This window comes from Delphinus delphis, chromosome 5 (genome assembly GCF_949987515.2).
Source record: "Delphinus delphis chromosome 5, mDelDel1.2, whole genome shotgun sequence".
Lineage (NCBI taxonomy): Eukaryota > Metazoa > Chordata > Mammalia > Artiodactyla > Delphinidae > Delphinus > Delphinus delphis.
This window is the reverse complement of record NC_082687.1, coordinates 53,664,460-53,679,601: the sequence shown is the minus strand read 5'-3', so window position 1 is coordinate 53,679,601 and position 15,142 is coordinate 53,664,460.

The window sequence follows — 15,142 nt, the reverse complement described above, 5'->3', positions numbered from 1 at the left end:
CTTCTGACTTAAAGTTCTGCCTCCTGGAATAGTCCTATGTGGATCTGTTTCTGATATCTCAAATTCAATATGCCCAAACAAGATATTGTTCTCTAATTCCCCTCCATCCATTCCTGGGTCTCCCACATACATTGAATTTTTATGACTTGCATTTATTCTCTTCAAAATCACCTTCTCTTTTTATAAGAATCTATACTCCAACTCTACTAAGTCACAAAATATAACAAATGTCCTCCTAAAACAAGGAATTACAATGGTTATTGGGGGTGGGGGAGAGAAAGCAGTGGAACTATTTGCTGTAAATGAATTTTATGCTGAAGCTAAATACATGAAACAAATCACACTGAAGCAGTTCTGGTTGAGGTGAGCAGGGCATAACTGGAATCCCATTTACTTAGAATCTCCATCTCCTGAGAGATGGTCCCCATGAAAGCTATTGCCCTAGAGGTTTCAGGAGACTGTTTACCCTGTTCTGTGGAAAGGAAAGGACCTGGCTTAGATTATAATCTAGGAATATCACAGGCATAGATATCATACTGTCTATACTTTGCATTAAGTAGAACAAAAAGAAGAAAATGTGTTAATGTATTTATTTCAATCAATATTGCCAGTTAGTGCAGTTAGTTACAGGTATTAGTTATAAATATGAGAATCTATTTAAATTAAGAGTAATGTATAAAAACCTTTCTCCTTCTACTCCCTGCACCTCTGAGAGATGTAATATATGTCATTTGTTTTGCACAGAATGCTAGGGTCATCCTTTACTGCCTACTCTAACAACCTAGGGAAGTTTATTCTGAGAAAACACTCTCTGTCCTTCAACAATTACATAGAGATGGGTCATCAATTCTGAAGACTGTGAAGGTTGACAGCATCACTTGAGAATGTGTTTTTCCTTCTTCTGTAAGTCTCCTATTCTCATAGCTAAACTATTATGAAATGAAAACTTCCTGTGTTTTTGATTTCTGGCTTGCACTTGAAATTATACGGGAAATTAAAACCTTTCCAGCTAATCTGATCTGAAGAAGATGTAGAAGGAAACAATTTGAAATTCACTTTGTGCATGATACAATAGATTATAGAATTTGGGTGTCAGAGGACATGTGTATACATAATTTAACTAAAATTGACTGATAACATCCATAGTCATGAACGGTGTACATCCTTGCTTGCACTTTGCCATTATTCTACTTGCTTATTAGGTATAAAATGATGCCTTACTTTTGTTTTCATTGTATTTCTCTGAACACTAATTCTTTGAGCATTTGTTTTATATGCTTACTTCTTTTTTAAAAATTGCCCTTTTGTATTATTTTCCCAAATTTCTAATGTGGTTGTTCCTTTCCTTGTTGATTTGCAAGAGTATTTTGTATATTTTGATAAGGTTATCACTACCTTTTCAGTTTTAAATATTTTAAATATCTACTTCCATTCTATCCATACTGTTATTTACCTAACAGAAGCAGTGAACAGTCACATGTATTATTTATTTATTTTTTTGCCTTATAGTTAATATTCCCTGTGTTTAACTTTAACAATCTATTCTTTATCCTAGGTCATAAAGACATTCTCCCTTTTTTTTTGTATTCGTCATTTTTTTTCCCTCTCACTTATGTTTCTACTCCATTTCTGGAGTCTACCTTTGTGCATAGTTTTAGGCAGGGATCCATGGTTGTGGTGATGGTGGAAGTGTGCTTCTTCTGAGATCTCCCATCTAGGAGAATGTAACTGACAGATGGCCCCAGCTTCTGTGCTCTGAGCCCTCCACAGCACTCATACTGAGACCATGCTTCCCACAGGCTTCTCCTGGCCTTGGACCAACACAGCAGGCTTGCTAAGGCAGGAATATTCCTAGGAAATGTGGGTCTTCTCTGATGGGTGACTTTAACTTGAGGACTCCCCATAGGCTTGGCCAAATTTTCTTGGACCTGCACTGCCATGTGAGACTGTTTCTAACTCTTCTCCCTTTCTCCTCTCCTGTACAAGTGTTGGACTTAAACTGCATCCTGAGGGGTCTCTTTGCCTCCTCCAACATGTATCTCATTTTCTTCACAGAAATTTTCCCCAATAAATCTCTTGTACCTCAAATCCAACTTTTGGGTCTGATTGAGTGATCTCAGAAAATTGAGGACCAACAAACTCATTCCCCTGCCTATTGGGTAAAGAGGACATTCTGAGTGGCATGCAGGGCACAGATAATCCCTAGCATAAGGTGACAGCTGAATTGCTAAAGACTTCACCAATGGTGATCTGGGAAAACTTCCTGGTGGAGGGGACCCTGTTGCAGGATGATGGTTCAGGCAATTAAAAGAGATGAGAAGGAAGAATGCCTACAAAAATAGTGGAATTGGCTGGTTACTGCTAAATTGTATTGTTGCCCCACAGAGAGATAAGGAGAAATGAGGATTGTTTAAAATCAGTTAAAGGCTAAGCATGAGAGCCAGTTACAGAGAGACGCTTACCTCCTGCAGAGGAAGAGTATACTAAAGATTTAATAGTTAGTTTCCCAGAGTTTGAATACTTAGTCAAAGCAGATCTGCTCTGCTTAGGTTGGGACTTGGTAGAGAAAAATCTGGGACCTTGAAATGTAAAATGGAGACAGGTGGATAGATATTGGTATTGGTCCTGCAGATTCCTTGAACCTCAGAGTTTGTAGAAGTAGTCCCTTGTTCCTTAGTAAGAGCTAGCCCTTCTCCCATGGTGGAAGATGCTGCAGAGCCCTCTCCCCCACAAGGCAACAGATGCCTCCTCAAGAGATATTCTCTCCTCCTCAATTGACAATCAGGCCAGTAACTCAGCTAGGAATGTGCTGAGCCTTCAAGGTAATACAGGGCAAGTAAGGGTGCTGGGGGACAGAGTAAAACTTAAAAAGCTTTTCCTTCAACTTTACTCTCATTAAATTCTAGGCTTCAGCCATCCACCCTTCCTACATACTCCCATTCAAGATGGCCCCATCTCCCAGTATCTCACTTTTGTTATGATTTCCTGATCTAGAATCCATGTTTACTTCTTTATTCTTAGTTTATATGATTTGATTGATTTGGAGAAGGGAGTAAGTATCCTATGCTAGTTTACCATTTTGGCAGAAACAAAAGCCCAGATATACTCATGTGATTGTGTGTGTATGTGTGTGTGTGTGTGTGTGTGTGTGTGTGTGTGTGTGTATGCACACTATGTGAGTGTAAAAAATAATGCCATTTTTGAAAAATAAAAAGTGGGTAAGCCCTTTATAAGCAAACAGATATATCTGTTTATGTTTTTATACAGAAGGAACGATATGAAGGGATATATGACATTTTAAACTTGGGTTATTTTAAGAGGAAATTGGAGAGAGGTCGCCAGAGTTTTCTTTATACTACTCTATGTTTAGAAAACAGCTCCTGTAACTTCATCTCCTGAAATGAAATTACAATAAAATATATTTTAAAAATAACATGGGGCTTCCCTGGTGGCGCAGTGGTTGAGAGTCCCCCTGCCGATGTGGGGGACACGGGTTCGTGCCCCGGTCTGGGAGGATCCCACATGCCGCGGAGCGGCTGGGCCCTTGAGCCATGGCCGCTGAGCCTGTGCGTCCGGAGCCTGTGCTCCACAACGGGAGAGGCCACAGCAGTGAGAGGCTCGCGTACCACACAAAAAATAAAAATAAATAAAAATAACATGGACCAGGAGGTGGCAGCATATTAACACCTTTGGCCTAAGTTTCTTAGTGCCTTGCAGCATTTAAATGAACATAGGTGTGGGTCACAGTGATCTGTTGTTTCTGTATTTCTTAGATTCATCTATAATAAATCAATATTAACTGATTGCACAATCCAATCCTTGTTTTCTTTGGGTTGGCTTCTTGCTTAAATTATCATTTGATGTTTTTTACCTTTGTGACTAAGTCACTCTGATACTCCTCCACTATTTGCTACTCTTGTGTTTGGTTGTCATTAACATAGCTTTTGGGGTTACAGGAAATTCCCTGTTGATTTAAAAAGCAACCAGAAACACTCGTTGATTCTTTAATATACCATTACTTGGGGAAGTTCTGGGATCTTTGTCTGAGGGAGATAGAACAAAACAATTTCTACCTGTGGGTCCCTGGTGGGCCTTCTGTAGCTCATACAGATCCTGTCTCCACTAGTGGACCAGCACCCCCAGAGGAAGGAGAGTTGTAAAGTGGTCATGCTATGCCTGGCTAACCACACTCTCCAAAGGGTCTGCTACTTTTAACAGCAGTTATCAAAAACACTTTTGGCTCTTTATGTAGTCTTGAGAAAGGACTCAGTTTTATACAAAACTGTATACCCATTGTCTAGAATACCCAATGTCTGACACATAGAGGTTTAAGAAATGTTTGTTAGATGAATAGCTGATTATGCAAGTAGTTGTGTAGAATCCTCTGGGTCAGTGATGTCCAATAAAACTTTCTGCGATGATGAAAATGATGTATATCTGTGCTACCCAATATGGTAGCCACTAGCCACATGTAGTTATTTTGTGTTTAAAATGTGATTTGTATGACTGAAAAATAAATTTTTAATTGTATTTAATTTAAATTAATTTATATCTAAATAGCGCCATCTAGCTAGTGGCTACCATATTGGACAGTACAGATTTTAATATACAGTAATGCTACATGATTTTCTATTCTCCACACTGAAATATTAGTGAATGATGGACTGAGCCATTCTGCCTCAGTTGATTATGTAATACTCTTTCAAATAGTATCTGTTTATGCATTTTGAGGATACTGAATAAATAAACATGAGGCAATTATGCAGGATTTATGTGCTTGACATTTATTTCACTAGCTACATATTTATATAGACATATCTCTACATAATCTCTCTGTATCTCTATATAGATAGATCTCTCTATCTACATCTATATCTATCCATACATACATACATACATACATACATTCATCCATCTAGAAATGAATTATTTGCTTGTAGCAACTCAGTCTTCAAACTGCCTTCTTTCTCCAACAAGGTTCAGTTTCCAAATGATCTTAATTTGGCTAGGATTTTTTAGATATGAGTGTGATCATGATAGATGGCCTTTTAGAGTTCTCAGTGCATCAGCATTACATAAAAGGGGAGAAGAAAGACATTTTCAAACTCATGTAAAGAAATTGTGGGTGCAAGATTTTTAAGAGTGACTCTTTTCCTCTGATTACTGACACGATGGCAGTGGTTCTCAACTTGGGGTGATTTTGCCCCTCAGATGACATTTGACAATGTCTGGATACATTTTTTTTTCTTTTTTGATAGCTTTAGGTTTTTATTGATGCCCTGTATGAGGCTGAAGAAGTTCCTTCCTGTTTCTTTCTTTGTTGAGGAGGTTTTATCCTGAATGTTTTTTTTTTCCTGAGTTGATTACATTTATTGACATAATAAAACTTTGTAGGTATGCATAAAAACATTTATTAAAATCTGAATCAGAAAAGGTATGTCATCATTTTCTAAATTTGTTGACTGTTATGTTTTTTGTTTTTTTTGAATTTTAATCTATTTTTTATACAGCAGGTTCTTATTAGTTATCCATTTTACACATATTAGTGTATACATGTCAATCCCAATCTCCAGATTCATCACACCACCACCGCCACCACTTTCCCCCTTGGTGTCCATACATTTGTTCTCTGCATCTGTGTCTCAGTTTCTGCCCTGCAAAACGGATCATCTGTACCATTTTTCTAGGTTCCACATATATGCGTTAATAAGACATATTTGTTTTTCTCTTTCTGATTTACTTCACTCTGTATGACAGTCTCTAGATCCATCCACGTCTCTACAAATGACCCAATTTCATTCCTTTTTATGGCTGAGTAATATTCCATTGTATATATGTACCATATCTTCTTTATCCATTCATCTGTCGATGGGCATTTAGGTTGCTTCCAGGTCCTGTCTACTGTAAATAGTGCTGCAATGAACATTGGGATGCATCTGTCTTTTTGAATTATGGATTTCTCTGGGTATATGTCAAGTAGTGGGATTGCTGGGTCATTCTATTTTTAGTTTTTTAAGGAACTTCCATACTGTTCTCCAGAGTGACTGTATCAATTTACATCCCCACAAACAGTGAAGAGGGTTCCCTTTTCTCCACACCCTCTCCAGCATTTGTTGTTTACAGATTTTCTGATGATGCCCATTCTAACTGGTGTGAGGTGATACCTCATTGTAGTTTTGATTTGCATTTCTCTAATAATTAGTGATGTTGAGCAACTTTTCATGTTCTTCTTGGCCATCTGTATGTCTTCTTTGGAGAAATGTCTATTTAGGTCTTCTGCCCATTTTTGGATTGGGTTGGTTGCTTTTTAATATTGAGCTGCATGAGCTGTTTATATATTTTAGAGATTAATCCTTTGTCCGTTGATTCATTTGCAAATATTTTCTCCCATTCTCAGGGTTGTCTTTTTGTCTCGTTTATAGTTTCTTAGCTGTGCAAAAGCTTTTAAGTTTCATTAGGTCCCATTTGTTTATTTTTGTTTTTATTTCCATTACTCTAGGAGATGGATCCAGAAAGATCTTGCTGTGATTTATGTCAAAGAGTGTTCTTCCTATGTTTTCCTCTAAGAGTTTTATAGTGTCCAGTCTTACATTTAGGTCCCTAATCCATTTTGAGTTTATTTTTGCGTATGGTGTTAGGGTGTGTTCTAATTTCATTCTTTTAAATGTAGCCATCCAGTTCTCCCAGCACCACTTAGTGAAGAGTCTGTCTTTTCTCCATTGTATATCCTTGCCTCCTTTGTCATAGATTAGTTGACCATAGGTGTGTGGGTTTATCTCTGGGCTTTCTATCCTGTTCCATTGATTTATATTTCTGTTTTTGTGCCAGTACCATATTCTCTTGATTACTGTAGCTTTGTAGTATAGTCTGAAGTCTGGGAGCCTGATTCCTCCAGCTCCATTTTTTCCCCTGAAGACTGCTTTGGCTATTCGGAGTCTTTTTTGTCTCCACACAGATTTTAAGATTTTTTGTTCTAGTTCTGTAAGAAATGCCATTGGTAATTTGATAGGGATTGCATCGAATCTGTAGATTGCTTTGGGTAGTATAGTCATTTTCCCAATATTGATTCTTCCAATCCAAGAACATGGTATATCTCTCCGTCTGTTAGTATCATCTTCAATTTCTTTCATCAGTGTCTTATAGTTTTCTGCATACAGGTCTTTTGTCTCCCTAGGTAGGTTTATTCCTAGGTATTTTATTCTTTTTGTTGTATGTAATGGTAAATGAGAGTGTTTTCTTAATTTCTCTTTCATATTTTTCATCATTAGTGTATAGGAATGCAAGATATTTCTGTGTATTAATTTTGTATACTACAACTTTACCAAATTCATTGATTAGCTCTAGTAGTTTTCTGGTGGCATCTTCAGGATTATCTATGTGTAGTATCATGTCATCTGCAAACAGTGACAGTTTTACTTCTTCTTTCCCTGTTTGGATTCCTTTTATTTCTTTTTCTTCTCTGATTGCTGTGGCTAGGACTTCCAAACTGTGTTGAATAATATTGGTGAGGGTGGACTTCCTTGTCTCCTTCCTGATCTTAGAGGAAATGCTTTCAGTTTTTCACCATTGAGAATGGTGTTTGCTGTGGGTTTGTCATATATGGCCTTTATTATGTTGAGGTAGGTTCCCTCTATGCCCACTTTCTGGAGAGTTTTTATCATAAATGGGTGTTGAATTTGTCAAAAGCTTTTTCTGCATCTATTGAGATGATCATATGGTTTTTCTTCTTCAATTTGTTAATATGGTGTATCACATTGATTAATTTACATTTATTGAAGAATCCTTGCATCCCTGGGATAAATCCCACTTGATCATGGTATATGATCATTTTAATGTGTTGTTGGATTCTGTTTGCTAGTATTTTGTTGAGGATTTTTGCATCTATATTCATCAGTGATATTGGTCTGTAATTTTTTTTTTTTTTTTTTTTTTTTTTTTTGCGGTACGTGGGCCTCTCACTGTTGTGGCCTCTCCCGTTGTGGAGCACAGGCTCCGGACGCGCAGGCTCAGCGGCCATGGCTCAAGGGCCCAGCCGCTCCGCGGCATGTGGGATCTTCCCGAACCAGGGCACGAACCCGTGTCCCCTGCATCGGCAGGCGGACTCTCAACCACTGCGCCACCAGGGAAGCCCTGTAATTTTTTTTTTTTTTGTAGTATCTTTATCTGGTTTTGGTATCAGGGTGATGGTGGCCTCATAGAATGAGTTTACGAGTGTTCCTTCCCCTGCAATTTTTTGGAGAAGTTTGAGAAGGATGGGTGTTAGCTCTTCTCTAAATGTTTGATAGAATTCACCTGCGAAGCCATTGGGTCCTGGACTTTTGTTTGTTGGAAGATTTTTAATCACAGTTTCAATTTCATTACTTGTGATTGGTCTGTTCATATCTTCTATTTCTTCCTGGTTCAGTCTTGGAAGGTTATACTTTTCTAAGAATTTGTCCATTTCTTCCAGGTTGTCCATTTTATTGGCATAGAGTTGCTTGTAGTAGTCTCTTAGGATGCTTTGTATTTCTGCGTTGTCTGTTGTAACTTCTCCTTTTTCTTTTCTAATTTTATTGATTTGAGTCCTCTCCTTCTTTTTCTTGATGAGTCTGGCTAATGGTTTATCAATTTTGTTTATCTTCTCAAAGAACCAGCTTTTAGTTTTATTGATCTTTGCTATTGTTTCCTTTGTTTCTATTTCATTTACTTCTGCTCTGATCTTTATGATTTCTTTCCTTCTGCTAACTTTGGGTTTTGTTTGTTCTTCTTCTTCTAGTTCTTTTAGGTGTAAGGTTAGATTGTTTATTTGAGATATTTGTTGTTTCTTGAGGTAGGATTTTATTGCTGTAAACTTCCCTCTTAGAACTGCTTTTGCTGCATCCCATAGGTTTTGGATCGTCGTGTTTTCATTGTCATTTGTTTCTAGGTATCTTTTGATTTCCTCTTTGATTTCTTCAGTGATCTCTTGGTTATTAAGTAGTGTATTGTTTAGCCTCCATGTATTTGTGTTTTTTACGTTTTTCTCCCTGTAATTGATTTCTAATCTCATAGCATTGTGGTTCAGAAAAGATGTTTGATATGATTTCAGTTTTCTTAAATTTACTGAGGCTTGATTTGTGACCCAAGATGTGATCTGTCCTGGAGAATGTTCCATGTGCACTTGAGAAGAAAGTGTAATCTGCTGTTTTTGGATAGAATGTCCTATAAATATCAATTAAGTCCATCTTGTTTAATGTGTCATTTAAAGCTTCTGTTTCCTTATTAATTTTCTGTCTGGATGATCTGTCCATTGGTGTAAGTGAGGTGTTAAAGTCCCCCACTATTACTGTGTTACTGTTGATTTCCTGTTTTATAGCTGTTAGCATTTGCCTTATGTATTGATGTGTTCCTATGTTGGGTGCATATATATTTATAATATTTGTTATATCTTCTTCTTGGATTGATCCCTTGATCATTATGTAGTGTCCTTCCTTGTCTCTTGTAACAGTCTTTATTTTAAAGTCTATTTTATCTGATATGAGTATTGCAACCCCAGCTTTCTTAAATTTCCATTTGCATGGAATATCTTTTTCCATTCCCTCACTTTCAATCTGTATGTGTCCCTAGGTCTGAAGTGGGTCTCTTGTAGACAGCATATATATAGGTCTTGTTTTTGTATCCAGTCAGAGAGCTTGTGTCTTTTGGTTGGAGCATTTAATCCATTCACATTTAAGGTAATTATTGATATGTATGTTCCTATGACCATTTTCTTAATTGTTTTGGGTTTCTTTTTGTAGGTCTTTTTCTTCTCTTGTGTCTTCCACTTAGAGAAGTTCCTTTAGCATTTGTTGTAGAGCTTGTTTGGTGGTGCTGAATTCTATTAGCTTTTGCTTGTCTGTAAAGCTTTTGATTTCTCCATCGAATCTGAGTGACACCCTTGCCGGGTAGTGTAATCTTGGTTGTAGGTTCTTCCTTTTCATCACTTTAAATATACCGTGCTACTCCCTTCTGACTTGTAGATTTTCTGCTGAGAAATCATCTGTTAACCTTATGGGCGTTCCCTTGTATGTTATTTGTTGTTTTTTCCATGTTGCTTTTAATAATTTTTCTTTGTCTTTAATTTTTGTCAATTTGATTACTGTGTGTCTTGGCATGTTTCTCCTTGGCTTTATCCTGCCTGGGACTCTCTGCCCTTCCTGGACTTGGGTGGCTATTTTCTTTCCCAAGTTAGGGCAGTTTTCAACTATAATCTCTTCAAATATTTTCTCATCTCTTTCTCTCTCTCTTCTCCTTTTGGGACCCCTATAGAGCGAATGTTGGTACATTTAATTTTGTCCCAGAGGTCTCTTAGGCTGTCTTCATTTCTTTTCATTCTTTTTTCTTTATTCTGTTCTGCAGCAATGACTTCTACCATTCCGTCTTGCAGGTCACTTATCCGTTCTTCTGCCTCAGTTATTCTACTATGGATTCCTTCTAGTGTACTGTTCATTTCAGTTATTGTCTTGTTCATCTCTGTTTGTTTGTTCTTTAATTCTTCTAGGTCTTTGTTAAACATTTCTTGCATCTTCTCAATCTTTGCCTCTATTGTTTTTCCGAGGTCCTGGATCATCTTCACTACAATTATTCTGAATTCTTTTTCTGGAAACTTGCCTATCTCCACTGCATTTAGTTGTTTTTCTGGAGTTTTATGTTGTTCCTTCATCTGGTACATAGTCCTCTGCCTTTTCATTTTGTCTGTCTTTCTGTGAATATGTTTTTCATTCCACAGGCTGCAGTGTTGTAGTTCTTCTTGCTTCTGCTGTCTGCCCTCTGGTGGATTAGGCTGTCTAAGAGGCTTGTGCAAGCTTCCTGATGGGAGGGACTGGCGGTAGGTAGAACTGGGTGTTGCTCTGGTGGGCAGAGCTCAATAAAACTTTAATCTGCTTGTCTGCTCTTGGGTGGGGCTGAATCCCATCCTTGTTGGTTGTTTGGCCTGAGGTGACCCAGCACAGGTGGGGCTAATGGTGCACTCCGGGAGGGCTTAGGTCAAGGAGTACTTCCCAGATCTTCTGCTGCCAATGTCCTTGTCCCTGCGGCTAGCCACAGCTGCAACACCCCACCTCTGCAAGAGACTCTCCAACACTAGCAGGGGGGTCTGGATGAGTCTCCTATGGGGTCACTGCTCCTTCCCCCTGGGTCCTGATGTGCACACTACTTTGTGTGTGCCCTCCAGGAGTGGAGTCTCTGTTTCCCCCAGTCCTGTCAAAGTCCTGCAATCAAATCCCACTAGCCTTCAAAGACTGATTCTCTGGGAATTCCTTCTCTCGTTGCTGCATCCCCAGGTTGGGAAGCCTGACATGGGGCTCAGAACCTTCACTCCAGCAGTTGGACTTCTGTGGTATAATTGTTCTCCAGTTTTTGAGATCACTCACCCAGCAGTTATGGGATTTGGTTTTATTGCTCCTACTGTCTCATTGTGGCTTCTCCTTTGTCCTTGAATGTGGGGTATCTTTTTTGGTGAGTTCCAGTGTCTTCCTGTTGATGATTGTTTAGCAGCTAGTTGTGATTCCAGTGCTCTCGCAAGAGGGAGTGAGTGCACATCCTTCTCTGCCATCTTGAACCAATATCTTTAATATTGTTCTTTAATTTTTTTATTTTAAAAGGCAAAGGATTTCTCAAAGGACATTAAACTCTTATTATTTTTTGATATTTTAATTATATTTATGAATTTCAGAAGGGGTTAATATATAATACTTCTTATACAACATATATTCTGTTTTCAGTGTATCAACTAAATGCATAATTTAGAAAGATCACAAACAGCCTTATATATTCTAAACTGGGATGAGGGTGAGAAAACACTTTCTTACTTGCTCCATCTTTCCATGCCTGCAAACTTACACAATTTTACCTCAGGCTCTATGTTTTTCCTCCCTTTCTCTGTAATTATGTCATTTTCACATTAAATTTTCCAATTAAAATCCAACATGTTAAACTTTTCGAATCTTAAATAAAAAATTGTTAACATGGTTTCCTGAAATAAAGAATATTAACATTACCAAGTTAATATTTTCTCCAGTGGTAGAGAAAAAAAAACTCTTAAATTCACAACTCAGAATAATTTCTGGAATTGGAAACCACAAATCTGAAACATATTTTAAACATGAAATAAAATTAAACTTACTGATACATCACCCACTGTTGAGAATGCACACTCTTCCACCTCTATGCTTCTTTGTGATTTCTCATCAAATGAGTAGCATCTGGACATTCTTTCAGACTTGTAAGGTGACTAAAGCAAGAATATACTTAAGGATTTAAAATAAACTAGTTTAACAAGTTTGGATGGTAAACTTTAACCAATAGTATGGTTTGAGGTGAAGAATCACTTGATAATCTTTGTTTTAGGAAGTAAATATTTCCTGATTCTGGCTAATTAAATGAGAAACAATATAATGTCCAAAACCTAAGCAAAACCCTTGAATACTTGGAGCAGTTTTGTGTTTGTCTTTCAAGAGATGGCACTGTTTGTTCTGAGTCAGTACGTTCTGGTCTTCAGGCTATGCCTTTTCTCCTTTTAGAGGCAAGTGTGAAACAAGATCAGAGATTTTCATAAAAGGTTTGATAGCCCTTGACTTGCTTTTCTTAGTGCAATGGTACCTGTCTGGGTCTGGCCCAATAATTCTTTTGTATCTGCTTAAAGGGGAATCCAGCTTTAAGGTGGGAAAGTGAAAATATATTTGTGCCAACTGCCATTTTCAAGGACTTCCCCAACTCTCCTTGTGATTTCCTTTGTAGCTACAGCAGTGCCTACTTTTATTGACTTTGAGTTTTCTTTTCTGTCCATCAGATCTTTTTTTTTTCCCCACTGTGTCTTTGCCCACATGCCTAGAATATTGTTTTCCTTCTTTGTAATACAGTTCTCAATTAAAAATCCACTTCACTGTAAGATTCAAGACATTTAGTTAGAATCTTATTACACAGAGTCCTGGATGTTTTCCTGTAATTTCCCTACTGTCCAAATAGCCCTTGACCCATGTTTTCCCTTCAAGCAGGAACCTAGTTTTAGTTTTCTTTAGTTTCAAAATATTCCTCCTTTTAGACAGTGGAAGATTTGAGGCCAGAAACTGTGACATCTTTGAATGAATGCACTTGTTATCACCTCTGTAAACACTTTGACATTAAATATTTACTGAATCTTTCTTTTAGTCAATTTGACAATCAACATTTAAATTCATATTTCAATACCTCTTTTGAGAAGAAGTTTTTGGCAAAACAGGCACATAAAATTACAATGAATAAATTAACATATGGGAAAATGTTCAAATTGGCTAATAAATAAAAATTCTATACCTTTGTCAACTTTTTACTAATGTTTGACAAGTTACTACAATCTTAACCACTTAAAATGACAGCCATTTATTATTTGTTTTTATTCTGTTTGTCAGAAGTCCAGGTGGGCCCAACTTTGTTCTCTGCTTAGTGTTTAAAGGCTAAAAGCAAGAAGTGGGCTCAGTTGGGTTTCTATCTGGAGGCTGTGATAAAGAATCACTTGCTAGCATATTTAGTCTGTTGGTAGAATTAAGTTCATTTCAGAAGGACTAAGGTCCCTGTTTTTTTGCTACCTATCATCTTGGGCTTCCCTCAGTTTCTGGAGGCTAACTGAATTCCTTGGTAAATGGTCCCCTTCATTTTCAAGCCAACAGTGGTGCATCTTCTCACACTTGGAATCTCTTTGATTTTTCTACTACCAAGAAGAGAAAATTCTCTGCTTCTAAGGGACTCTGCTTCTAAAGGATTAGACTTAAACCCACCTGGAAAAATCTCCTTTTTTATTAACTCAAAGTCAGGTGATTAGTAACCTTAATCATATCTACAAAACTCCTTTTGCCATGTAATGTAACATAAGCATGGGTATGATTTCTCATTATATTCACAGTAAGATTAGGGCAGAAGATCTTGGAGGACCATTAAAAAAAAAAGAATTCTGTCTACCACAATACTAAAAAATAAAAAAGATTGTTTTCCCCCTTTTAAACTATATGTTTAATAATGTTAGATATTTAGTAAAAATTCAACATTCACATACTCTGGGGGTATAGTCAGTTGGTACAACTCTTTCAAGAATGGAAACTTATTAAAGTGGTAAGGAGGGAAGAACTTTTATGTGAAGGGATTCATGTGTACATGCAACATTATAGTGTGTTTAGAGCACTAAAATACCTCTTTAAAAAATGAAAATTAAGAATAGCAAAAGGAAAGAAGCCAAGATGAGAGATTAAAATGGAAAATAGGAAGGGGATAATCATGGAAGTTTTGTACATCTAGAAACTATGTTTTGTCTTTACCCTATAGGTTAAGGTCTCATTTCTTTTTATGCCATGTCCATGGTCATCTTTGGCTGTCTGGTGAAGACTATGGACCCCTTCTCATAATAATGTTTTTAGATGCATAAAATAAAATACATAGAATTATACTAAAACCAGTATATGGTGATGTGGTTATCAAAATAGTTTTGAAATTTTTGAATAGAAATAAATATGCTTCTCTTTTAACATATTAAATAACAGGATTTAGCAATGAGTCTAGTAACAATTTCAAAGTTGCAATGAGAATAAATATATTTTGATACATATGCAACAACTATTAAATGAAATTAAAATATCTATGATTTCTCTTGGTGACAAAGTCACTAATACAACTTATGTTACTGGGTTGTTGGGGTTTTTTTTGCCTATTTTATAATGGAAAGAAATAGTAAGTTTCTGTTAAAAGTTAGTGAAGATAAAGAAGATTTTTTTTTCCTATCCAAGTTGTGCTCTAGATTAAGTACATCTTCTGTAGGAGTTTTCTAGATTAAGTACATCTTCTGTAGGAGTTGGAGAAATTAGAGGTATTTGAAATTAGAAATGCAGGGACATGGACTATAGGACTTCAGGATTAGAGAAAGAAGATCATTTTGAGGTTCTTCCAACAGTTAGAAGGAGATGATGGTAGTGGAAAAGAAGTTAAGATCATTTGGATTTATGAGTTCAAAGAATTGAGGCTGGGTGTGGATTATCTACTTGGATGTTGAAACTGACAACAATGAAGATAGGAGTCAGATACATAGGTCCATTCTGAGCAGGTGCCTAGTACCTCAGTTAATGTGGGGGGTGTCCAGAGCTTTGAAGTGATTAGGAGGGGCAATATGTGGTACGGTTAG